This window comes from Protopterus annectens, chromosome 11.part0, assembly GCF_019279795.1.
Source record: "Protopterus annectens isolate FY-2018-M chromosome 11.part0, PAN1.0, whole genome shotgun sequence".
Taxonomy (NCBI): Eukaryota; Metazoa; Chordata; order Ceratodontiformes; family Protopteridae; genus Protopterus; species Protopterus annectens.
In genome coordinates, this window is record NC_056745.1 from 618762045 (window position 1) to 618788306 (window position 26262).

The 26262-nt window shown below is 41.0% G+C and overlaps 1 protein-coding gene across 6 annotated transcripts in view; it reads right to left on the bottom strand.

Annotated features, from left to right (window-relative positions):
- The window catches only part of PHF21B (PHD finger protein 21B), a 2393713-nt gene that overhangs the window by 1441345 nt on the left and 926106 nt on the right, over positions 1-26262 (bottom strand). The gene's annotated exons all lie outside the window — the stretch shown is intronic.

Below are 26262 nucleotides of genomic sequence, written 5' to 3' on the forward strand. Positions count from 1 at the left end.
TTCTTTTACTCCACTCATTGGTCTTTTAAAGAGTAGAGCATTTCTTATTGGTCCTACAAGCTGTTTCACCCCCTGCGTATACCTGTGGAATGCAGCACTTTTATTGTCCAGAAAAATAGTGCTGACCAATCCAGGGCCTCATGTACAATAGTAATGGACAGCACTGGAAATTATCTAGAATCCCTTGTCAGACCTGCCTCTTCTGGACTTCTGATGATGTCCTCCAAGGGGAGCGATACAGAATCCTGAAAGCCCAAAATCTTAAGACCAAACTCTTGAAAGTTCAAAATACTGAAAACTCAAAATACTGAAAACACACAGGATACCAACACTTACTATAGTCCAGCACCAGTACATACATATTACCTTTCAACTATACACAGTGGGGCAAGCCCCCATGCACCCCCCCACACACCCCCTGCTACTTAAATATATAATCTCCAAGATTGCACTTCACTACACTAAGTGCAATCTCGGAGTTGATATATTTAAGTAACAGGGGGTGTGAGGAGCACTGCCCCCTACATGGGGGTTGTATGGGGGCTTGCCCCCCTGCTTATACTTGGAGAAGAGTAATATAGTTTGCGTTTTATTTGTTTCTGTATGTACTTGTGCTGGAATATAGTAAGGTTTGGTATCCTGTGCGTTTTCAGTATTTTGAACTTTCAAGATTCTGGTCTCAGGATTTTGGGCTTTCAGGATTCTGTAGTGCTCCCGCTCAAAGACCCTTCATTTTCTTCAACAGTGTCTCAGATTCCACTCTGAGTCCACTTTCATTCTGTCTCAAGTCACCCATCATTTGGACTTCATAGTACACTTCCACTTATCAGTTTTATCAGTTTTTATCTCATTTGCTCCTTCCATTTCTAGAGCCATGGCTTCTCTCCAGGTTCACTTCAGTTTTTTTTTTAAATAGAGTATCTTTCTCTTCTTGTGCATATTTTTATTCTTCATTGCTTTCATTTTCTTTCTCTAGAGGCCAGGCACAAGGGACAGTGGGTTCCACCCATCTATTCACTGGAAACTTTTTCATGCTATAAAGCACTTCACTTCCCTGGGAATATAATCTGTGGTTACCTTCAGTTCCTGTTGCTCACAGGATAAGCTTTTCCCTCTTCTCTTTGAAAAACATGGTCTCAGTTCCATATACTATTTTACAGCATCTGTGTTCCCTCTAAATATTTTTATGTACAGACTGCCCAAATAGGCTTCCCATAATTAAGAAACAGATTGTAAATGATATGTGAAAAACACTTTGCTTTCGTCACTTTACCCCTGAGCCAACCATATGTCATAAGCACCACTCACCAAAATTGCTGCATGTCATTTTCTGACTTCAGTCTTTTCTTCTGTTAACAGAAAGTCCATCTCACTGACATAAACATACAAACAGATGCTCCACTCACACCACACCAACTGCATCACATCACACCAGCTAGAAAGTGGCATCACATGGCTGCACAACTGACAGCAAATCATCCCTACTAGATCACAGCTAAATCATCATAAAAGAGTGAAGTAGGGGTGTGTGTGAGTGAAAGAGAGAGACGAAGATAAGGATACTCAAGCAGACATTTTACCATTACTAGAAATTCTCACATGATCCCAAAAATGTACCAGTCAGGAAGTGGTTGTTCTTTGGAAGTGGGGAATTAATTTTTGGGATTAACCTAGAGGGTTTCTCTGTATTTATAAGTGAGCCACATATCTTTTTTATTACTGCTCAATACCTGTGTTGTTTGGCTTCTGCTACATACCTACAATCAACTGCATTACTGGCCGAGTTTAGTACAAATTTGCAGTGTTAAAGATTGTACTACATTTCACTTTTCTGTCTAACTGTTTTATTGAATATTGTCTGTGTCTCTCTGTAGTTATTTATTTTTCTATTTAATTGTTTCATAGAATATTGTTGTCTCTCTCTGTCACTGGAGTTAATTTCCTGCCCGCTGTCCCTATTGTTGTTTTGGTATTAATCTTGGTGGCTTTGGAATTGCCCGCCCCTCCTGTAAATTTGTGTTTGAACACTCCTCCCGTGTCTATCTCATTTGCTCACTCAACAGAGTACAGTGAGATCATATTTTGACACTCCTACCAGTCCCATATGTTCAGCTCTATTCCGGTCTAGTGTCACTAGCTCACTCTAGCTAATACAGAGAGAACATTTGTGAAGGGCAAGCCACTTAGGTCCTTAATTTTGAATCATCTTCTGTTACTCTTTTCTCCCTTTCTACTTTCAAAATTTTTTTTTCTAAGCTAGTTTCCTGCCTTTCCTTTAACTAGTCTAGTCCAGATACAGATTTGCTGTAACCAGGACTGTATGTAAGCTTCTGAGCCACCAAAGCCTTTCTGTGTTGGAGGGAAGCCTTCTAGCATATCAGTGGGAGTGGTAAGCACTAGGTAGCCTATCTACCATAAGAGTGGTTTCTGGCCAAGAAATTGTAGTTTATTGGCTGTTTGGCAGTTTCTCCATCTCTTTCAACTTTCTGGTTTAAAAGCCTGCGTTTGCACTTGTTTCCCACCTTTCCTGTAACTAGTCTAGTCCAGACACAGATTGGCTGTATCCAGGACTGTTTGTAGCTTCTGAGCCCCCAAAGCCTTTCTGCGTTGGAGGGAAGCCTTCTAGCTCATCAGTGGGAGTGGTAAGCACTAGGTAGCCTATCTACCACATGATCCAGGTACAGATTCTTAGTTTTAGCACTTGAATTTGCTTATTCGTGCTCAGCAGTTGTTCAGAACTTGTTGTTAGCACTAAATAAGCTACAAATTACTACAGCACTCAACCTCCTCTTTACCTAGAAGGAAACAGTTTTTATACTTGCTTTCCTCACTTGCTTAGAGAAAAACAGCTCTTATACTCACTTTCCTCACTTGTCTAGAGGAAAGTAGTTTTTATTCAGGCATATTCAAGGGTCAGCTCCCAGTGTTCTCTCGTGTCTATCTGATGAATATGGGCATTTTTGGGCACTGTAGGAATTGCCTCATGTACACAGACAACCCCCTCTTCCTACCACCCAACACCACAACCTGTGAGAGATGCACTTATCTAGCCAAATTGGAGGTAAAGCTCTCTCCAACCAAGACTGAACCTGACAGTCAAGAGGAGAAGGTAAACACTTGCACCACAGCACACTCATCACATAGTCCCACTAAATCTACACCACCAAAATCCGCACATAGAAACACAAAAACATTCATGGAGGCTCTCAATAATAATCTGCTCAAGCAACAGAGACCTCTGAAGCAGAAACGCAAGCAACCTCCACCCCCCCTACACAACCCAAATGACACATAGCCCGCAGACTCCTTGTGCCACTCAACCACAGCCCATAAGGCAAAACAATATACCCAATACACTAGTCATAGGGGACTGTAGTCAGGCGCACGGATGACCCACTCACCAGGCTAAACAAGGAGAAGGTTACTGTCAGCTGCCAGTCAGGTGCCAGGATCCACCACATAACCCACGCACTCAGGTCACTCCACAACATGTACAAACATGACTCTGTCATTGTCCATGTTGGTGTGAATAACCTGAGACATAACTCCCTGGACTACATGAAGAGAGACACGGAAGAGCTCTCAGAACTTGTAGCCCAGGGCAGGTATGACCCTAGCCCTGTGTAACATCCTGCCATTACCCAGAATGATACCCCAGTACTGAGATGACATGGTCGTCAGACCACGATGCTTTGCCAGAGATGGCCTGCACCTATCATCCCTGGGATTCCAGATACTGGCTAAGGCTCTTGCTGCCCCTATACTGCCTTTTAGGCAAGTTTCAAATGACAAATTCACCACTAACAGGAACAGGCAAGGAAAAACTGAGGGTAATGCTACTCAATGCTAGAAGTCTAAATTTCTATTTTATTTATTTATTTAACATTTGTTGACCGGGCTAGTCTAACTGGATATATGTCCATTTTCAGTAGAGGCCCGGGGAGAAAAGCTCCAAAAGAACAGACAATTTAAAACAAATTAAAGGTATTAGGCATACATGGACAAGAAGAAATACATAACAGTTTACAAATGTTAACAATACAGCTAAAATAAAAGGAAAATTTCATTCCTTTAATTCTATACAAAATTTTTTTTTTTTTTTTTTTTTTTTAAGAGAGTGCAAGGAAATAGGGAGGAGAGTAGTAGTGGAACAAAAAGACAATAGGAAAGAGGAGAGAGAAATACAGAGAGGTTTGGTAAAAGTAAGGTAAGAAGGAGAAGTAAAATCTAATACGAGAAGCAAGGAGAAGGTAGTTCAAAGTAACATGCTAAGTGGCCTAAGGAATGAGACGAGAGTAGGGAGGATAAGCATAGGAAGAGAGAATGTAGTGTTGTAAAGGAGGATAGATTTTAGTCAGGGTTGCTGCATGGACAGAGCCAGTGGTTAGTAAGATGAAGTTTGAGTTCAGATGAGGTCCCGCCCTTATGAAGGGGAATATGAGAGATCTTCCAGATGGAAGGGATAGTGCCTTCATTGATGGTTCTATTTATTAGGATAGAGACATGGTAGGCAATTGCTTTGGCTGCAGTTTGAAGATATTGCGCAGGTAGTAAGTCAGCAAAGGGGGTAGAAGGTTTGAGTTTTAGAAGGATGGTACTGATGAGGGATGTAGAGACAGGTTGTAGTTTGAAAGTGGGAGGAGATGGAAAGGAGGGCAGTGGTGAAAGAGAAGCCACAGGAGGAAGGGAGTTAGCAATTGACAGGATCGCTTCAGTAAAGTTGTTAAAGGAGTCAGCTATCTGTTTAGGAGTGTTTTTGATAGTACTGGCAGGGATGGGTGTCTTAGATGTGCCAGGGTGTAGTAAAGTATTGATTCCTGTCCAGAATTTCTTAGGGTTTTGGTGGTTATTTTGCTGGAGATGAATGAAAAAGTTTCTTTTATCAAGTCGTACAGAAGATTTAGTGGAGTTTCTAAGCTGTTTAAATTTAGTGTGATCAGATGGGTCTTTAGAAGCATGCCATTTTGACCAGAGTTTGTTTCTTAGCAACATTTTGTGCTTAGTTTCTTTTGTAAGCCAGGGTGCAATTTTGGTCCTATTTTTAAGGGTACGGATAGGGGCATGGAGGTTAAGAATTTCAAGGAATTTTGAATTGAAGTAGGCTACTGCTTCATCAAGCTGTAGGTATTTTAGGGGTGACCAGTTACAGTGTCTAAGTCCATTTTGGAAGCATTCAGGGTTAAAGTTCTTGTTGGAGCGTATGGTTTTAAAGCTTGTAGGTAGAAGTATATTGGACTTATGTCGAAGTATGTAAGTTAGAAAGTGATCACTCATATCTTCCTGGAGGGTGCCTACTGTGTAGAATGAGGGGGAAGTATTTATGAGAATCCAGTCAAGGATGGATTCTTTTTTGGTGGGCTTGTGGATGCGAGTGGGTGAGGTGACGATATGAGTAAAGCCATGCAGGTTAATGTGGGTAGAAGGGGTATTGGTATTACAGGTATTCCAGTCAATGTTAAAATCACCAAGTACTATGGTTTCTTGAGGATATGAGGTGGATAGCCAGCTAAGGATATTTTCAAGGAGGTTGATGTTGTTGCCAGGTGGAATATAAGGGCACAGAATATAAATGGCCTTGTAAATATTTAATTGTAGCTTAGTAAAAAGAATTCCAGCGTTAGTGTCAGATGGAAGACAAGAATTTAATGGGGTGAGTTGGAGACCTGTTTTATACAGTAAGGCTATACCCCCTCCCTTCTTGTTAGGGCAATCTACTCTTAGAATATTATAGTCAAGAGGGGTGATATCGCAGTCCTGGACATGGGGTTTTAACCAAGTCTCTGTGAGACATAATAGATCAAAGTTGTGTATTTGCAGTAGGGCATGAAGCTCTGTTATTTTATTGTTAATACTTCATATATTTAAGTGAGCTAATAAAAGGGAGTTAGAAGAGAGGCTAAGGTTGTATTGGGATGAGGAAGAAACTCTAGATGTAAGGATATGAGAGGTGGCGGTGGGGCCTGGGTTAGAATGAATGTCGCCATCTAAAAGGAGGTGACAGTGACATCTGGGGTTGTGAATTAGTATAAGATAGGATATAGTTTGTTGTTTTTCCCCATAAAGGTGTTTGTAGTAAATATGGTTAACTCTATGATATTTTGGGAAGAATAATTAAATGTGTAAGTAATGTTGATGTATTTTAGGGGAAGTGATGATGCAGTAAAGGATGTTTGTTTTGAGGAGTGTTGCAGGTTAGAACAGTTGAGGTGTTCACAGGAAGTGGAGATATAGATAAGGAAAAGAGATGGGAGGATTGACGTAGGAGAAGGGATGTGAGGTAAGGAGAGAAGGAATAAAAAGACATTGTGATTTGGAGGTAGAGTTTGGGAAGTAAGAGATTAGATGGGAGGGGAAATGAAGAAGATTGGTGAGATAGTAGGGAGATGTTTGAGGGGGAAGGAATGTTATTGGCTAATAAGGAAGTGGGAGTGTCTAGAGAGGTATAAGGCTGGATGTAGTGGGGGTGAGTGAGATTTGGGGGTAGAGTAAGGGAGCTGAGTGAGCCCGAAGGGCGAACGGAGCGGGAAGAGCCAAGCAGGGAGGAGAAAGATCGGCCTAAGAAAAACAATCAGTGAGATGCTGATTGCTGTTGGCAGGTAGAGGTCAGGTAGGTGACAAGAGGTGATAAGAGTCAGAGTAGGGTTGGGAGAGTAGAAGGATAGCAGAGAGAAGTGGAAGATAAAAGGGGGGCAAGGCAGAATTGAAAAAAGTATCAGTAGTTTTAAAGAGCTAAGAAAGTCACTTTGGAGAAGCAAGTAAAGAAAAGGGACAAGTGAACCTGGTAAAGGAGATTAGTGGGAATGGGATAGAATTAGTGGTGAGAGGGTGCCATCTAGTGGGAAAAGGTGAAATTACACAGAAATCCTAGGAGGGAAAGGAATAGTCTGCAGGTGGGAGAGACAAGTGTGGAGCACAGTTAAGACCATGAGAGGGGCTGGAGGGATAGAGATACAAAAGAGCTATGGCCGCTGGTTATCCTGGAGTGGTAGGGAGTTTAAATATGTAAACAGTTTCAATAAATAAAAATGGTTACTAAGCAGCGGACATACTTTGTTTTGAGGGGATGAATTCAAAGGATGGCCTTTATTCCTTAATACAGGAAGAGCAGTGGGTATTAGTGACTGGAAGGAATCCTGGTCATCAGGTAGAACAGGTTCCAACCCTACTGTAGGACAGGCAGCTTGGCCAGCTAAATACAGCAGGGGAGAAAGAAGATAGAGTGATAATTAAACAAGTAGGCAGTAAAGGCAGGTAAATATAAAATACAAACAGAATACTAACAAGAGGTCATACATACAATACAGGACTAACACACAATCGCATAATACTGTTGAAAAGCATACGTAAATGTGCAAAGAAGGTTATTAAATCAGTTCAGGGTAATTCAATCAAATACACAAGCTACAGAACATAGCTAAGGCAATTTTGAGAAAAATAAGGACAATAGAGGTGTATCCCAGCACATAACAGTAATGTGTCACTTTTAATGCAAAATGTGATAATATTTAAAACCTAGGAGTATTTATTGAGAAGGTAGCCGCAAGCATTTACAATTACTGCATTACTGTCCCTGGAAATCCCATTTGGTAGAAAGCAGATTACAACTAGGTAAATGTCAAAAATAAAATAGATAAGGAGCTAGATGGGATTAAGAGTATGCTAGGCATAGGGCTTACAAAACAGCGGCGCTAACAACAATTGCCTGGTACTTATAGAAACAGTCTTAAAAAACACTGAGAAATGCGTTATCGACAATAGAGGAGAGACAGTGTTTATGCGGAGCAGCCACAAAGAAGTTGGATGGCGCCTTGAGGTACCCTTTAAATGAGATGACGTCTATGGCAATCTAAGTAGTATACGCAAGTGTTTAAGTGATTAAAAAGTAGAATATGCCTCTATCATTAACTGGGTAGTTAAGGAAACAGTCTAAAAACTGTTTAGGTGATTAAAAGTAATATACAGCCTAAAAACGCGGAGAAATGTGTCGTCGACAAACAGAGGAGAAACAGCGTTTCTGCAGGGCAGCCACAAAGAAATTCAATGGCATCCTAAGGTCTATGAACTATCAGTATCGAAGCAGATGGTAGAGAGAAACCATCGACCAAGTAAAACACACACAAATGAGATTTGCAAAAGTTAACCATAGAGGACTGCTATAGATGGCAGCACATTCATAATACTTAAGTAAAAGCAAGTAGTCAACCATCAGCCAAGTAAAACACATACAAATAAGTTGTTCAAAAGTTAACCATAGAGGACAGCTATAAATGGCAGCACATACATAATACTTAAGTAAAAGCAAGTAGTCAACAAACTTTCATGTCATATTTAAGAGCAGTTACAGCCTCAGGCATACTTAGAAAGTTAAAAACACAATAAGGCAAAAACACATACAATGGCAACATCAGTATACTGAGCACGCACTTACAATACTTGCAACCTCCACGCTCCACGGACACACAGCAGCCAGAAGAGACAAGGATTCAAAGATGGCGGCACAAGGGAGAGGGTGTATTTGATAAATCTCAAAATGCACTCCCTCGAGGCACTCCTTAAAATGGAGAACATGGATATCTGTGCAGTGACTGAGACCTGGTTCAAGGATCCAGAGAACACCCCTGCATTACCAGGCTATAACTCATACCACACTTTTTGGCCACCTAACCTGGACCGAAACACCAAAGGCAGAGGTGTGTCCATATTCATTAAGGATATCCACACCTCCAGGCTAGTTGCTCAGCATAATGCATCCAAGGTTATCCAAGTGCAATTAACTCTGGGCAAAACTGCAATCCAAATTGTAGCTTGCTACAGATCCCCCACCATGCCCCAGGATTCCCACTCCTCTTTTCTTGATATATACTGGAAAATATTAGGGTTGAACCAAACACCCTAATAATGGGCGATTTCAACTACCCCACCATTAACTGTGAAAACTACTCATGAACTAACTCCTTCACTCAACGCTTTCTGGAATTCATAAATTCCAATGCCCTGGATCAACTTATCCACACCCCCATCAGGGGCAACAATATTCTAGACCTAGTCATTACCAACATGAGTGACCAGTGTTCCAGACCTAAAGTCATATCCTCGTTGGTCAGATCTGAACATAAGCTAATCACCCTAGATATTCACATCCCCCCCCCCCCCATTAAGGAAATCATGGTAAAAAATTTCTCCAAAGCCAACTTCATGCTTCTTAAGACAGAAGTGTCGAACTTCATGACACCTACGCAGATGACAATACAGTTACGACTGCTGAATCCTACACAGATGCACTCTATAAGCACTTACACGACTGCATGGATCATGCTATCCCAAACAGAACCAAGACACTATCCTCCAAACAAAGGAAGCCAATCTGGTGGTCCCCTGCCATAAACAAACTCTATAACAGAAGGGCGAAACTCTTGCAAAAGAGAGTAAAATCCCATGAGTGGAGGAGTTCCTGGTCAGCCTCAGTAAGACACTGAGATTCCTTATAAGATCCTCCAAAGCAAGCTACGAAAAAAAAAATTGCCATTGATTCTAGGGACAACCACAAAGCATTCTATAGCTATGTCAAGAACTCAATGGCAACATCCAGATCTGCTCTGAGTTACAGCACAACAGCAGGAAAATTACAGAACCAACTGATATTGCCAACATCTGGCAGATAGGTTCAGTGCTAACTTTACCCCCCTCTCACACCCTAAAGGGCCCATATCTATACAGGAAGAATGCAAAGTCTCTGTTATCACAACTTCGCAGGTAAAAGCTGCACTCTCTAAAGCCAAAAAACACAGCATCCATGAGACTGGACAACATCCCAGGCTGCGTTTTACACGAACTTCAGAATGAACCAGCTCCCCACCTAAGCACTATGTTCAATCATAGTCTCACATCAGGCTTTGTGCCCAGTGAATGGTGCACAGCAACAGTTATCCCACTCCACAAAGGGGAAGCAACCAATGATCCCGGAAACTATTTCCCTATTAGCCTGACGAGCCTGGTCTGTATGGCCATGGAATGTATCGTCATGAACTCATAAACAAAGACACTGGTAACCTCCAAACACTGGACCCCACCCAGTTCGGGTTTGCGAAAGGCAAATCATGCCTCCTGAACCTGATTGACTTCTTTGAGGCAGTCACCAAAACTGTAGATGAGGGTAAGGTGATACACACGGCCTATCTTGACCTCGCCACGGCTTTCAACACCATCCCCCATTCTAGAATGATAGCTAAACTCACTAAACTAGGAATAAATCCCTACGTCACAAGATGGGTTGCCAATTGGCTCACTGACAGAACCCACACTGTAAAATTTGCAGACTCCAAATCTGACTTCAAACCAGTGACAAGTGGAGTACCACAGGGTTCAGTCCTGGAACCTCTCCTGTTTGGTATCTACTTCTCTGAAGTACAGGCTAACACAGAAGGCCTTTGGCTAATGAAGTTCACAGATGACTGCAAACTAGGAGCCATAGTTGAGTCCCCAAATGATGTGGACATCCTACAGAAGGGCCTCAGTTGAGACAGATGCCTGATGTCAGAGCCATGGCCTCAAGCTCAATGCCAAAAAGTGCATTGTCATCCCCTTTAGTAAAAACTCTGTACCCATGAACTACCACATAGGCAGCAGTCTACTTAATGCTGAATGTGTGATAAGAGACCTTGGGACTCAGGTGGACAGTAGTCTTTCCTTTGATAATCACATCACCACAGTAGTCAGGAAATCCTTTTAAGTGGCACACCATCACAAAAGGGTTCTTATCTAGGAAAAAAAAAAAAAGAGGTCATTGTTCCCCTCTACTCACTCATTAGACCCCGTTATAGAGTACAATGCCCCTTTTGGAATGTACCTCACAAGACATCTGCAGCAGCTGGAAAGGCCACAGAAGTACCTCACAAAGAGGATTGCTGGCCTCAAACATATGCCCTACACTGACCGTCTCAAAAAACTCCAGCTTTACTCTGTAGCATATCGCTTACTCCGAGGTGATGTCTGCCTAACATATAAAGCTATGTCACACTCAGAGCTGTTGGCCATGCTACACCTAAAGAAATCCCAATCATGCCAAGCTACATGCTCTAGGGACCTAAACCTTGTCACTACAATAAACAGCACATGCTGGAGGGATAGATTCCTGTTCCAGAGACTTCCCATACTCTGGAACAAGCTACCCATCTATGTCAAGCAAAGTTCCTCTTTAGCACTCCAAGAAAAATCTTGATAAGTGGATGGGAAATAGGAAATACACCTCGGGGATCACTTCTGTGGCTCTGCTCAACAGGGGCACAGGAAAATAACTTTCTTGGGTGGCATAAGCCAGGGAAACTTGTTGGCTAGGCTTACATAGGCCCTTGGGCCAACAGCCTAGTACCTACCTATGAATGTATGAGCAATTTGACTATAAAACAACCTGATCACTGTTAAATTATCAGTCTTGCTTGGCAAGGGCAGTGTTTGTATATAGCACTATGCAGAATCTTTCACTTGATCAGAGCCAACCATCTGAGATGACTTTGTGCTTCAAAGAAAATGATCCATAAATACAAATTGTACAGAATTAAATTATTGTCCATCTGGCTTATCAGAGTCTGTGGGTGCATGGGGCTGGCAGGTACAAATGCATTACATTAGTAAGAATTACTTTTACCTGGTTACTGTTAAACAGATGCGTGTCCTACAATGTGATTATTTTGGGGGTGGGGGTAAGGAGGCACTTTGTGGACTTGAGCAACTGATGCCAACAATCACATCATTATCACTGCTTCAGTTTATTGGAAGCAGTTTTGAGTATGAAACAGGCTGAAATATGCTATTGTGGTAAGATTTTTTTTCACTTGCTCAAAGTAAAACATGTATTGATCCACAAGGGACCCATTTCAGACATAATCCAGGTCCAATGCAGGAGTTCCAAAACGTTAAGGTTCTGTACAAATACAAACAACATACAAACATAGCAAACAGTTGTGAATAGTGATTGATGTTTTCTCTTAGAATAGAATGAGGCACACCAACAATTTCAAGAAAAAATATACACAAGTAACCACATGTGGTGCATAATCTGCAAGGTCAAAATGGCTTCCTTTGGACACGATGCTAGTACTTTAGTTGAATAGTATTCCAAGACAACACAGATATGGGTGAGGACTGTAAAGACCTCCAGGGATTGCAAGGAGATTAAAAACACATACATGTAGCCTCTCTTGAAGAAAAGTATCAGAGAGCAAAACAGTTTAGTCACTTTTCTTCCTTAGTGATGAAGGAAGAGAATTCAACGTTTTGGGCTTAGTATGAAGGAGGCACGGTCAGTTTAACTTGGTCTACCAACAACCAGGCCACCCCTACCATGAGGTGATATGAGTAGATAGTTTGTTGGCCAAGGAAGAGGAGGTATTTGGATTTCAGCCGTTTTATGAGAAAGGGAAAGCATTATAATTCTCAGAATCTATGTTCCACTGAGTTATCAGAAAATGAGTCTCACCATCTGTTTTCACACTTCATCTATGTTCACCATTCAGAAGTCTAACTCAAACCTATAAAAGAGAAAATCTCTTTGTATGGGACAAGCCCCTCCCTGCACCCCGTATGGGGTGGATTGGCCTCCACATTCCCTAACCTGTATACACTAAGGGCATGATCAACCTATAATTAGGAAATGTAAATACTGGAGTGCACATCCTGCTAAGACAACTGGGTGCACTTTCAAAATGCAATAAAACAAAATTCCACAAACGCCACTCAACATACAAATGCAGCTTAGTGTATACTTGCTAATTGGATCTGAGCACTCCTTGACAGGAAGAAATCCGTCTTTTAAAGGGGACTGAACAGTAATGCTCATACCAGTGGGATAATAAAACTGCACCTGGGTTAGCTGTGGGTTGCAAGTCTTTTTTTTTTTTTTTTTTGAGAATGGAAAGAGGGTGAGGCCATATTCGTGCTAGGCTTGGAGAGCTCATTTTCCAACTGTTGATATGGCACCTAGTGAGAGATCACAGAAGGCTTTCAAAACCCAGAAGAGTTTATTTTGTTTGTTTATTATTTTGCTTTAAACGACAGGGCTTGATGTAACCATATTCCCCAGATATGAGTTGGGATTTGTTTTCTGTTATGTGCATTGAAAGACTGGTGGACAATTTAGCATCATTTTGTTTTAACCATGAAATGTAAATGAAGCTTTTTTGTGATTGCAGACAATGGTTTTGAGGTTGGCAAGATCCTGATATTTGTTGGAAAGTGTGGGAAAGTCAGTGGATCTGTAAAAATCCAACTCAACAGTGTAGAAGTGCTGTGATGTCAGGTAACGTAGCTGGTAAACCAACAACAGACCACAGCTCCAAATCAGGTGCAAAGTTTATTGGTTTAGCACTTTCTTCTCGTGATAGAGACTTCCTCAGAACAAACACACAATGCTAATCCAGCCCTTAAATACCCATTAATCAAGTACCTAATTACAAAGTAAATCACATGACAATGCTGAAATTAGTCATAAAAACTAAAATAAAAGTTTCAAAATGTAAACATCAAGACCTATTATATAAAATATGAAAATAATTCCCCTATTAAGACACAACCATTATTTTTTTTTTTTTTTTTTTTTTTTTTTATCATTTGTTGACCGGGAAAGTCCGACTAGGTTCCACAGAGCCTGTTTTCAGCGGAGGCCCGGGGAGAAATGCTCCAGAGGCATGTTTTTGGAATGTGGGAGGAAACCGGAGTACCCGGAGGAAACCCACGCGAACACAGGGAGAACATGCAAACTCCACACAGAAGGCACTCCAGCCGAGAATCGAACCAGAGAACCTCTTGCTGTGAGGTGACAATGTTAACCACTGCACCACTGCGCCGCCCGGTTTTAGAACACTAAAAACTAGAAAAACTAAAAGACTTAACCTGTAAGGTATTTTAGTTTTAAAATACAAGCTGTATTAATGGCCTCATTTATACCTGGATACTGTGTTGCATCTAATCTAAGTTGCCATTTTAGTTCACAAATATCCAGGTGCACATCAATAATTTTTCCCTGTGGATCTTTGGCAACAAAATCAACTACCAGAAACTTAAAACAGTGAATCCTGTGCTCCTTAATATGTTTAAACAGGGCATTAGTAATTTTTCCCTTTCTTAAATCATACATATGTTCACTAACTCAAATTTTTAAAGATCTAGAAGTCTTTCCAATATAAAAAACAGGGCACATTTGGCACTTTGCCAAATATACAATGTGGTTTATACTGTTACAATTAAAATGCCCTTTAATAACAATGTCTTTACCGTTTAATTTAAATGTGTCCTTCGTTTCTAGTATATGGGTACAAATGTTGCACCTACCACATTTAAAATTCCCAATGGGTCTGTTGGAACAACTACCAAAAGTGTCTTTACCTAGTTCAAAAAGATTTTTTAAAAGACCTATCTTTTCTGTAAACAATTTTTGGGGGCACACTACCCACTTTGGACTCTACATTATTGTGAAAACCCAAAATGTCCCAATTACTAACAATAATGTCAACTATCATTTCTGCATCCAGATTAAAGGTCGTAATTTTAAAACTCAACCCAAACCTTGTTCTTATTCCTTTGTTCTCACTGAAAACTTGTTCTAACCTAGTCCTTGTTGTCCCACTCAAAATTGTCCTATATAAACCCTTGTTACATTTTTCCACAACTTCCTTCCTAATTTGTTCCAAACATATGTCAGGGTATCCCCTCTTAGTAAACATGCTGATGATAAAATTCACTTTGTTTAAAAAGTGACAGTCCAAACTGACCATTCTGGCCACCCTGACAAGTTGGCCTTTGACAATGGACTTCTTCTGGTACAAGGGATGCCAACTACCAAATTCCAAATAGGAATTTGGGAAAGTGGGTTTTCTATATATATTAGAACACAATTTTTCCTCAACATTCCAAGACAAATTGACGTCTAGGTATGAAATATTTTCTTTGTTGTAATGTTGTTGTGTAGTGCTAAACCAATAAACTTTGCACCTGATTTGGAAATGTAGCTGGTGGATGGTTAATAAATGCAGAGAAGAGAACAAAGCTAGCACTTCTATTGGAGCCCACCCTTAAGAAGCATGCCATAGAGAAAGTGGAATCATTTTTAAAATTTAAGAATCTAATGTGAAAGAAGCTGGGGAACAAGTTGTGATACAATAGAGATGGAAGACCTGCCATTCAATAAAATGACCTGTATGCTCAAGTTAATACTTTTACAAAAAAGAATAAACTGAAAGCAACTGATGGACTCTGTTGACTGAAGCAATACAGAGGGGTGCAGACAGGAGTTTGGCCCAAAGAAGCTCCATAGGTAAGAGGCTGATACCCTGTCAAGAGTCTCTCCAAGATGGTTACAAAGGCTGAAATCCAATATCTAGGCAAGGCCTGTCCAAAAAAATAATTCTACAGATTTAGAAAGATTCAGCCTTGAGGTGGGGCTGGAGTATGGAGAGAGGCTTGGGCCTGAATGAAGACATCCAGACATAAGGTCAGAGAGAGAGGTTCATAGGTTAGTACTAGGCTAACTGCCCTTATAGGCCATTTTAAGCCTAGTCAATTACCCCATATCAGAATCAAACCCTGCACCTTGTGTTTCTAAGGTAAGCACCTTAACCATTACACCAACCTCCCACCCAGGCTAAGAAGGTTTATACATTTACTGTAAAGAAGACTGACGAGAACTGTGAGTTACTGAACTTTATTACTAGAACTTGAACAGTTTGCTAAAATATGAACATTTTTTAATTGAAAGCATTTCAGAGAGTTATCAAACTCATGTATTGATGCAACAAGTTTATTTCAATAAAGACATTAATTTGTAAATACAGCTTTTGTATGTTCTGTGGAAGTCTAAGATTGGTAATACATGTAGTCTGTGCAATTAAATGAAAGCAATGAAAATTTTAAAGTACCTGCCAATTAAGTGAAAATTTAGTGTTGAGGGGAACCTCAGTGCAGCACCAATTCTGATGTGGGCAACATTTGATCCTATGCTATTACTCTTGTAATCTAAAGAGTATGTTAACTGCTAAGTGTCCATTAAATGGGGAATATACTTAAAATAAAAAAAGAGGGCGTGTGTAGTAATTTCAAACTGCAGTAAATTGGATGGGTGTGCAAGTTCCATTTCTCAGTGAAGCACATTCTGTGCTAAGGATGATTGTGTATACCCCATAGGGAAAGGTTTACAGTAAGTGTTAATTATCTGTACTCAGAAATTCACTGGTTATCTTGCCTGAGAGAAAAAATAAAATTAATTTTGTTTACTTACTTGAAGTAACTTGGTCTGTTAAAAATAAGCACTGAAAGTTACTCAAAAGTGTTTGAAATGTTATTTGAGCCAGCTGTAATAAAAATATTTTGAAAATGCATGGGATGGGTCGGGGAGGAATCCCCCCAAAAAAGCATTAAGTACATCACTGAACAAAGACTTCAACAAAGTATGTGAAAAAGCAACAGTATAATCACAAACACTGATTAATGTTTGCCAAATAAACTATGTGAAATTACTTGCCAAAAAGGTGTGCATAATGAATACACTTATTTCGGCTTTTCCCGGTTAGGGGTCACCACAGCGGGACTCCAGTCCGCTAATGATTGGCAGTAGAGTTCTATGGTGCAGAGGTGCCAGCTCGACACCCAACCTTCAACGAAGGCATGCCCTACGCATGTCTTTCGAATGCCACTCGACCACGGGGAGGACATGCAGACTCCACACACAAGGCGCTCCAGCTGAGAATCTAACGGGAGAACCTCTTGCTGTGAGGCGACAAGGCTACTGCTGCACCACCGCGGCTACGTGCATAATAAATACACTAAGCTCCTAAAACAAAATGTATTATATGTTCATAGGTTCATAGGAGATTACTAGGCTAACTGCTTTTAGGTCCTGACAAGCCTAGCCAATATAACCCGATTTTACACAATACATGGCACCCAAGGCCAAGAGGATGGCATGAATTTGCGTCCGTGCATTGAGTGTCTTACAGATTCCCCCTGTCCATAATGGAGACACTACCCCAGGTGTGAATTTGCGATTTCCCACTGATTGATCCAAATTGTGTTTGAAGAGGGCCAGAGAAGGGCTCTGCTTAATGTGAAAATGAAGCCTGTTCCAAAGAAAGGGCAATCTCTGAGAACATATCTGTCTTTCCAGCATGTTTTGTTTGAGTTGCTGACTAAGTTTAGATCCCTAGATCAGGTGATTCTCGTGGTTCATAGGTTCAGAAGAGGTTACTAAGCTAGTGGTCCTAGAGCCCTTTCAAGCCTAGCCATGTTAATCTCGAGTTGCCTCAATTGTCTTTTGTTAGATGGACATAATTCACAGAGCACATCTATGATAAACAATGACTACCCCTGTTCATGGGACATGGGTGTCATCTCCAGGGTAAATTTGCAATCTCCCATCCATTTGTCCAGGTTACACTTGAATAGGGTCAGTGAGGAACTCTGCTTCACGTGACTTGAAAGTTTATTCCACAGTAGAGGCAATCTCTGGGAGACAAATCTGTCTCTCTAACATGTTCTGTTAATGTCACAGGCTAGGTTAAGATCCCTAGAGCTACTGACTTGTGCCATTTGACTTGCAGATGGGCAGCACATCCATCAGGGCAGGGTCAAAGACTGCCCTGTAGGCCAGACACAAATCACATTTCAGCAGCCTATATGATACAGAGTACAGTGACAGGGTTTTCAGTCTATCCACGTAAATCATGGTTTGGAGGCTCTATATTTTCTAGGTGAGAAACATCTGTGGTCTCTTCAGCTGCTGCAGGTGTCTAATGAGATACATGCAGAAGGGAGCATTATACTATATTACTGGTCTGATGAGGGTCGAGTACAGTGGAGTTATAACATCCTTAGACCTAGATGCGATGCCCTTACTTATGAGATAAGCAATGTAGAAGACTTTCCTTACCACTGTGGAAACTTGGAAGTCAAAGTTCAGATTGTCATCTACCCGTGTTCCCTGATCTCACACCACTAGGTTTGAACTTGGGGGGGGTGCCGTCAATATTGTAATTAGTAAGGAATTCCACTTTGCCAAAGGGGATAGCAATGAACATTTTTGCATTTAGTTTTAGACCATGACTTCGGCACCAGTCATTTGTTTGTGTTAGCCCCTTCTGTAATAGAACATTATTGGGGGACTCCATTATTGCACCCAATTTGCAATCAGCAAACCTGGTAAGCCAAAGGCCATCTACTTTAGCCTGGACTTCCGAGAAATAGAATCCAAACTATAAAGGGCCCAGTACAGATCCTTGTGGTATGCCACTGGTGATGGGTCTACTGGTAGAGGTGGTGTCACCAGTTTTGACAGTATGTGTTCTATCAGTGAGCCAAATGGCTACCCATCTAGTGACACAAGGCATTTTACTTGTGGATGTGTAGCAGTTCCATCAGCCTGAATTTATGAGGGCTTTGTAGGTCAAGCATAGGTCACCCCTTAATAGGCAGTAGGGGACACAGTAAAGGGATAGGCTTTTAGTCTATGTGCAAAGTTCATGTTGTTAATACTCTATTTTCTTTGTGAGGAAACTCTGATGTCACTCCAGCTCCTGTAGGTGCCTAGTTAAGTACATGCCAATTGACACACTGTACTTGATAACCAGTCTAATAAGTGGCGAGTACAGCGGGACTATAATTTTCTTGGATCTGGATGCCATATCTTTACTTATAAGTTGTGTTGCATAAAAGGATTTCTGCACCACTGTGGACACACGGTGGTTAAAATTCAGGGTACTACCTTGCCTGCTTGGAACTCTCACCTCTGAGTCTACTCTAAGGGGTGTCCTGTTGAGGTTGTACTTTGTAGGGGTACTTTACTTCCCAAGGGTACGATAATGTATTTTTTGCACTTAGTTTTAGACCACAGTTCTAGCACCAATCATTTGTCTGATCTAGACCTTCCTGAAGGACATCTACATTATTGGAGGATTCAGTGACTGACCCCAGCTTCCAGTCATTGGCAAACTTTGTCATCCAGAGGCCTTCCATATTTGCCTTGACTTCAGAGAAGTATATTCTGAACATGAGTAGTTCCAGTACTGAGCCCTGTGGACAACACTAGTAATTGGCCTCTTGTTGGATCTGGATTCACCCACTTTAACCACAGGTCTCGTCTGTGAGCCAGTTGGCTATCCATCTGGTGACGTACAGATTTATGCTCAGTTTTGAGAGTTTATTTAGAATATCTGAGTGGGGAATTGTGTCAAATACCTTGGCCAGGTCGAGGTAGGTAGTATGTACTATTTTACCCTTATCCATGGCCTTAGTGACTTTCTCAAAGAAATTCACTAGATTCCGTAGGCAATGACCTGTCTTTGACAAAGCCGAATTAGGTCAGGGTCCAGCGTCTGGAAGTCTCCTCTGTCATTTATCAGGTCCATGATTACTGTTTCCATGGCCTTACATATAAGACAACTCAAACTTATGGTTCTGTAATTTCATGGGTCAGTAGATGGTTCTCCTTTATGCAGACAGATGACCGTTGCTGTCCTCCTGTCTATTGGGACAAAGCAAATCAGGAGGCTGTGATTAAATAGAGATCCTAATGAGCCTGATAAGTCCTGATTTAGGCTGTTTAAGAGGCAAGCTGGTATACTGTCATGCCCCACTGAAGTAGTGTTTTTAGCTTTAGAGAGTGCAGTGGAAACCTTTTCTTTGATGGCAATTGGTAGTGGAGTGGTGGTGGGTATTTCCTGGAGGAGAACCGAGGGTGATGGGGAGGTGAAATCTGAGTGGAATTCTCTTCCGGCTGAGTATAGCTGATGCCATCTACAACTAATTTCACACATTGTCGGGTGTTCCTCTTAAGACTGAAGGCATAACTGAAAATGCCTTATGGCTATCCTTAGCTTTGAAGGCTATATTTACCTCCAAATCTACTTTCAGGGACTTCACTAGTTCCCTGATTAGGGTCTTATTGCTCTGTTATGCACATTCCCTCTTACTTCTAGACAGGATTTTCTTTCTTTTGTTGTACAACCTATTAATATCAGGGGTCCACAAAGGTATATTTCTCTGCAGTTGTTTATATGGTCATAGATGTCTTTTGTGTATCCCTCTACATAGATTTGCATGTTTCTGGACTTGGGGAGATGGTAAACTAGCTATGCCTTCTCCTAAAGCAAGTAACTTACCTTAGAGAAGTTCTTAAAGTTTTTGGGGTTAGGTGGGGGAACTAGTTTTACCTTTATTTGAAGGGAGACTACTGTGTGATCTGACCTTTCCAGTGAGGACATACGATGGGGGGGAAGCACTCTGCCATATCTGTGAGTACCAGATCTAGGATATTTGTTTGCCTAATGAGAGCGCAAATTAGCTGCTCCAGGGCATTTGAGTTTATACAGTTTAAAATAGTTTGGCCTGTTAGTGGTAGTGTATGCCTCCCGACTAATGGAGGGGTAGTTAAAATCACTCATGAGTATGGTATTGGGCTAGACGAGGAGTGATTCTAGTAAGCGTCATATGATATATGTGTTTTCTGGTTCATAGTGGGGGACCTGTAGATAGAAAGAATATGGTGATGGATTTTTCTCGTGGTTAGTTGGACATGGAGTAGCTCAAGCATGTCATATTGTTTGACCAGCATTGAGGTGCGTTTATCTTTTATGTAGATAGATGCACCTCTGCCTTTTACTCTTCATGTTCAGTGCGTGGTCTGAATGTATAAAAGGCATTATAGCCATGCACTGTAGGAGTGCTTTCCGTGGCTTTGAACCATGTTTCAGTAACTGCACAGATGTCAGCATTTTGCAGGGTGAGGAGAGCTTCCAGGGAGTGCAGTTTCTTCTTAAGGCTCCTAACATTGAACAGTAATGCTTTTAGCTTGTCCTGTGTAGCATTTGTTATGTTGGAAGGTTTGTCTGTTTGACAATGCCTAAAAAAGGCACTATAGGGGTGGATAATGTTTTGGCCAATATCCAAAAGCCTAGGGTGACAGGTGAAGGCCACGCTGCTTTGCTAGGGATGGTCTAGCAACCATGTCCTCCCAGGCTTATAAGTATAGGACCCCTTTGGAATGACACCAGTAGCCAAGCCAATTGTTAAAGTCAATCATTTTTTGCTGGTATTTTGACATCTTTGGAGACAGTAGAATGCTGCTCAATGCTAGTCATACCGGTACTTAGGGTAAGTGATCGGAGTGCTTCCATGATCTGGCAAATCCTGGCCCCTGACAGACATCTAACTAACCTTCCCCTTATCTAGCCTGGTAACAGGGATGTCAGTGCATCTCACAGTAGAGTCTCCTATGACCAGAATATTGGGCTGTGAAGTGTTTTGTCTTATGGGCTTGGTAGTTGACCCACAATGAGATCAAGCGTTGTGTGTTGTGATGGGAATTGTCTTATCTGTGTACATGCAGTGTTTCGAAGGACTGCGCCTGAGAGGCATTTGAGGTTGGTAGGTGTCATGTGAGCACCTCCACATATGTGGGTCTATGTGTATGGTCCTTTGTGGGTGCAGTGAATGATACTGAGAGTCACTGACAACTTGTTTGTTGCTTTTTGTGTCTGTATGTGAGAATCTGACTTCCAGTGTCAGTGCATAACTACATCTCTCACATACTGTATTTGTCTGTTTGAGAATTAAGTGGTTGTCAGCGTACATAAGATATTTATTATATTGCCTCAGAATACTCATGTCCAGCAAGCTGGATGAATAAATAGGAAGAAATTGCCCATCCATGGTTGCAGGCCCTGATGTGTACTTGAAAGGATAGGCATGGAGGGTGTTTGTAACTGGATGAGGGAAGATTGATGTAATCTGCTGATGCTGCCCAGTGCCAAATCAAAAGATCTCTGAGCAGCAATAATCCTGGGTGCTAAAATAAGGTAACTAGCACAGTAAACTTTCACAGTATAATGAAAATAGGTAATGTTTCCAGATGTTTGCATCTGTACAGGGCACTGGCATAGCGAGCAGCTCCGTACAAATGTGTCGAATTTATACCAGCACTGGAAACACAGAAAACGAATTCAGCCCATTGGCCAATACGATGACTACACTTAGCTTCCCAACTCAGACAGACCAGATAAACACCTACTGCAACTAGTTAAATAATCCCAGTCCTCCTAATGGAGAAGCAGTGTAAAGGAGTGTCGGGAGTGAAATGCTACCACAAATAAAGTTCAAGATACAGATACATTAGTGTACTTTAAACAGCTTACAAATGTGTGATCATTCAATAAAAGTACTTTGCGTTATAGAAATGAGCCAAGAGCATAGAATTTATAAAGTTATTAAGAACAAGAAACTGATTAATAAGTCTTCCAGCCAGTAAAACAACTACATGCCGGAATCGTTAGTGTTTTCCCCAACCTATACAAACCAGGCTACCACCCAGGGCCACCAGCTGTAAAATCCACTGACTCTGATGTAAATGCACAGAAAAAAATGCTTGTTAGAGTGTAAAACTACACTAGTTTATCCAACAGCTAGATAGACAATGAATTCAGAGCAAGTAACTCAGTAGAACAGACATTGAGATACAAAATGCACTTTTTTCAAAATAAGCACAAGGAAACACAAACAATTCAAGATTTTTAAACAATAACACAAGATGCTTTACTGGAAAAGCTCACCCAGACCCTGCCACAACTTGCTGTGAGTGAAAGGTTAGTTTGCTTTTGCTTTCTTGTATTTTGTATTACTTTATTGCAGTCTTCTATTTTGTATACTGTGATTTTTTTTTTCTTTACACTGTGTTTTACTTGTATTCTGGTTTTAATTGCATATTAAAACTAGGAAAAAGACTACAGCTGTGTCTCTTGTGAGCCGCACAAATTTTTTTTCCCAGCCTCCCACACTGTTGGTGCTGTGCTCTTAAACACAACTGTCTTTCTAGCTGTCTGCCCCTTATGGTAATTTGACCACATATCTATTTCTCTCTGCCCTTTCACTGGCTGTTGTGATTAAGCACAAAATTATCATTTTGTGAAATCACTCCCCTTAAACTATTTAAATTTATTGGCTATCCCATTGTATCCCATAGAACTAGAATACAAAAGTGCCTACCCCCTTTCAGTTCTTTAAAATTAGTGGCTCTCCACTTAGTTAAAGCTTAAGTTACCCCCTTTTTCATATCTAACTGCTTAATGCACACTACAGTGCTTAGGATATTTTTTCCATCTTACCTTTAAACATCTATTACAAGACCACCAGTTATTGGAGAGCCCACATTCTGCCTCTCAGTAGTCATCTTGGGATTAGTGCATCCGTTTTCTCCTGGTGAGAGAAGGAGCACAAGGCCATTATTTCCTGGAGAATGCTGATCACCAGAAAGCCTAAACTGCATCATAGGTGACAGCTTGGAATTTGTGCTTATATTCTATTCCTGGAGAGAGAAAAAGCCAAGTACATTGATTCCTTACGGTTTCTGATTGGGCAGTGAGTGTCTGTGCTTGATGTTCCTGATTGGTCTAGTTACTATTCAAGGCATCTATCAGGAAAAGGCTAGAACAAGCCTCAGACCTTTGCATCATCTGGGATAAGACTGTGGATCACCAAACAGGCTGTGGCCTACTTCTCATCTTGGGATTGGTGCTAATGTTTTGTTTCTGGTGAGAGAAGAAGCAAAGGAGCATTGTATCCCAGCAAAGTTGAAGCTGTGGTGAGACCAACACTAGTAATAACCAGGCAGTAGCCATTCATATGACTCCCCTCTTTTCAACATTCTTGACAAGCTAATTCTTGGTTTTCAGTAAGTACTGCTTGATTTGTTTCTAGCTTCAGAATATCTGCCTAAATACTTCATCCTTAAAAGTTTCAGGGTCTATGTATGTTTCCCATCAAGTGTTTGGCAGTAGCCTGTACTGACAGACGTTGAGTGACATTTTTCCTGTAAAAGCATAATGAAAATTTCACCAATACTTAGTTGCACACAGGACAACTAGTTTACAGTGACAAGCAATGTTCCCTGAGTTGCAAACCAGAAACTACTGACATTGCTTTATATTCTCACTCCAATTGTCAAATCAATAAAAAAGGGTCTGTTGCCATGGAATATGAACTTTCCCACTATCTCCATTACCAGCTTGGTGGATATGGGCATCCTGAGGCAATGTAGAAACTGCCCCATTTTTTTCTTATACATAAATTACATTTGGTTTGCTATGTTGAAATTGTTGCCTACTTAGTTGCTTTGTTTGTAAAACTTGTATTACCATTGTTTATGTCTGTTTTATACTTGTAATCTTACCCTTGGAGCTTTTCTCCCCAGGCCTCTACTGAAAATAGACATATATCCAGCTAGACTAGCCCGGTCAACAAATGTAAAATAAAATAAAAAATAAATAAATAAATACTGCCAACCAGTTAATTCTCAAACAAACTGATAGTGTGTAAATACATATCGCACGTAACATATCACTGGAGGCAAAGCTCTCACATAAAAGTGCTCCTAATGTCAGTAGTATACACACTGCACCCATCACACACAATTCAAAGCAGACATATAGATCCACATATGCTGAGGCACTTAAATGTAACCTTCCAAAACAAAGATCTCTAGATGAAGTACACAAATATCCTCAGTAGCCCCAAATACACTCTTTCAAAATAGCACCCACCTCAACATCTCATGGAGCCTCTAACTCTACTTCCAAGCCCATAAGGCAAGCCACCACATAATCCAACATTCTGGTCATTGGAGATTCCATTGTGAAACACACTGATGTCCCTCCCACCAGGCTGAGTAAGGAGACAGTTATGGTGTCAGACAGTTGCTTATCAGGGGGCAGGATCCACCACATTATGCATGCATTCAGGTCATTGGACCACAAGTACTAGTATGACTCTGGTCAGTCCATGTAGGAGTAAATGACCTGAAATGTACCTCTATAGACTATATGAAGAGAGATATCATGGAGCTCTCAAAATGGGTGTGTCTGGCTGGTATGAGCCTAGCATTGAGCAGCATTTTACCTTCTGCAACAATGATGCCACAATACGAACAAAAGATGACCGACTTTAATAACTGGCTTAGTTTCTGGTTTCATACTAAGGGGTTGCAATACTGGTCAGCATGGAAGGAGATGGTCAAAAGACCATGCTGCTTTGCCAGGGATGGTCTGTACCTCTCCCCTCTACACTTTTGAATATTAGCTAAAACATTGTCTTTCCCCCGTAGTACCTTTTTTAGGTAATGCCAAACAAAGTACTTCAGACATATAAAGTCAAAACCAAGAAAATCTAAAGGTATTACTGCTCAAAGCTAGGAGTCTAAACAAAAAACTCCACTCCCTAGAAGCTCTCTTCACACTAGAGAATGCAGATGTCTGTGCAGTCGCTGAGATATGGTTTAAAGCTGCGGACAGCACACCAACAGTGCAAGGTTATAATGCCTTCCACACATTTAGACCAGCTACTACACAGACAGGGACTAAAGGTGGAGACGTCTGGCTTTACATCAAAAATAAATACACCTCAAGGCTGGTTAAACAAGACAATGCACTTGAGCTGCTCCATGTTCAAATCACCATAGGCAAAATTCAATAAAACTTCCTTGCAAGCTATAGGTCCTCCTCTATGACTCAGGAAACCCATACCATGTATTTAAACTTATTGGAAACATTCACCATCCAACCCAATACCATATTCTTGGGTGACTAACTACCCTACTATTAATTGTGAATCCTATACAACACCAGATTTACAGGCACAGAGATTCCTGGATTTTGTAAACACAAACTCCCTGGACCAGATTTTCAATACACCAATCAGGGGTGCAACCATACTGGATCTGGTCCTCACTAATATGGGACAGTGCTGCACACCCCCTACTGTAATGTCTTCCCTGGTAAGGTCAGACCACATTATGATCTCCTTTGAAGTAAAAATAAAACCTGGACCAGCAGTTAAATCTGCAATATTCAGGATCCACTCTAAGGCTAACTTCCTGCTATTAAGTGATAACCTGGCAAAATGTCAAGCTCCCATAAACCCTGGGAACACTGCTGCCAATACAGAACTGTTCACAGAAACTGTGTACAAGCATGTTAATAGCTGCACAGAGGCAGCTGTACCCACCATGAAGTACAAAACTAATTCAAAATACAAACCTTCCTGGTGTAATCACAAAATCAATAGGCTGTATAACAGAAGGAAGAAAATCATGGCAAAAATGAGGGGGTATAGCACCCAGCAGGATAAAAGCACTTTCAAACCAAACAAACAACTCTGAGTACAAATAAAGTCTACCAAAGGGAAAACGGAGGCAAATTTGGCTTCCCAGGCCAAAGACAACTACAAAGCATTCTT